The sequence below is a fragment of the Mandrillus leucophaeus genome, unplaced genomic scaffold, assembly GCF_000951045.1.
Source record: "Mandrillus leucophaeus isolate KB7577 unplaced genomic scaffold, Mleu.le_1.0 Scaffold258, whole genome shotgun sequence".
NCBI lineage: Eukaryota > Metazoa > Chordata > Mammalia > Primates > Cercopithecidae > Mandrillus > Mandrillus leucophaeus.
Window position 1 is genome coordinate 606,395 of NW_012102676.1, and position 1,562 is coordinate 607,956.

The window sequence follows — 1,562 nt, forward strand, 5'->3', positions numbered from 1 at the left end:
TGACTCTCCTCTCAGTGCTAGCTGGAGACTCCACTGAAGGACCCTGGATTACAGTGGGATATTGTATTAGTTATCTGTTGCTGTGGAACGAATTATCCCTAAATGTATCAGCTTGAAACAACAGTAAGCATTATCTTATATGATTTCTGCAGTCCAGAAATCCAGAAGCAGCTTAACTGGGTGGTTCCGGTTTCAGATTTCTTTGGCTTGAAGGTACAGTGAAGCTTTCAGATAGGGCTGTGGTCATCTGCGAGTTTAACTGGGTCTGCAGTATAAATTGGCAGAAGGCCTTGCACTGTACTGGCTTTTGGAAAAAGGCATCAGTTCCTCAGAATATGGACCACTCCAGAGGGCTGCTTGAATGTTATAATGACATGGCAGTTGGATTCCCCCAATATAAGTGATCCAGGAGAGACAGTAAGAGCAGTGCCAACCATAATTCCCAAAGATACAATCCCGAATGCCATAATCCCAAACGTTATTACCTCTAAAGATCAAAATCTCTAAAGTTAAAAATCCCCAACATTGAACCCCCCCCATCACAATTAGTGCATTTACAGTTGTACACAGGATAGTGCAGCATATTAGACAGAACTATTACCTTGTTATTGTCGTTATTTGGAAATAAAGTATGGTTTAAGGAGATGCATATGGATGCCAAGCTGACAAGGGGTAGACTTGTGGACTTAACCATAAGTGTCAATTTAACTGGATTAAGGAATGCCTGGAGATCTGGTAAAACATTGTTTTCAGTGTGCCTGGGTATTTCCAGAGATGAGTGTCTGAGTCTTAGTGGATTGGGTGGGGAAGATCTGCCTTCAATATTTCTAGTTTTTCAAAGGTCATCAAAGAAATGAAAATGCAAGCAAAAAATATAAAAGGCCGGGTGCAGTGGCTCACTCCTGTAATCCCAGCACTTTGGGAGGCCGAGGCCGACAGATCACTTGAGGTTAGGGGTTTGAGGCCAGCCTGGCCAACATGGTAAAACTCTATCTCTACTAAAAATACAAAAAGTAGCCAGGTGTGGGGCTGCATGCCTGTAATCCCAGCTTCTTGGAAGCCTGAGGCAGGAGAATCACTTGAACCTGGGAGGCAGAGGTTGCAGTGAGCTGACATTGGGCTACTACACTCCAGCCTGGACAATAGAGCAAGACTTCATCTCAAAAAAAAAAAAAGAAAGAAAAAGAAATCTCTCCTGCCAGATTATTCAGTTGTGTACTACTCCTGCCCCTTCACACATAACACCATGCTTGCCTTTTAAAAATATGCCCTTCATCAGAGAACAAAAAAAGTTCAAGTTCAGAGATCTTCTGAACCAAAGATGTTTGCTGGTTTTGAGATTCCTCCAGCGTTACAAAAAATTAAGTGGTGACCTATTCTTGGTAAGGGAGTTAACTATTGAAGAAGACAGACTTTTTCTATTGAAAATATAACATAGAAAAGCTAGCAGATGCTTCACTTTGGCTCATGGATGTGTTGACCGAAATTAAGGCTATTGAGGCAGTAATAATTTGATAAAAATTTATTGGAAACTGAATGTGAGGATGGACATGGGAAGACAC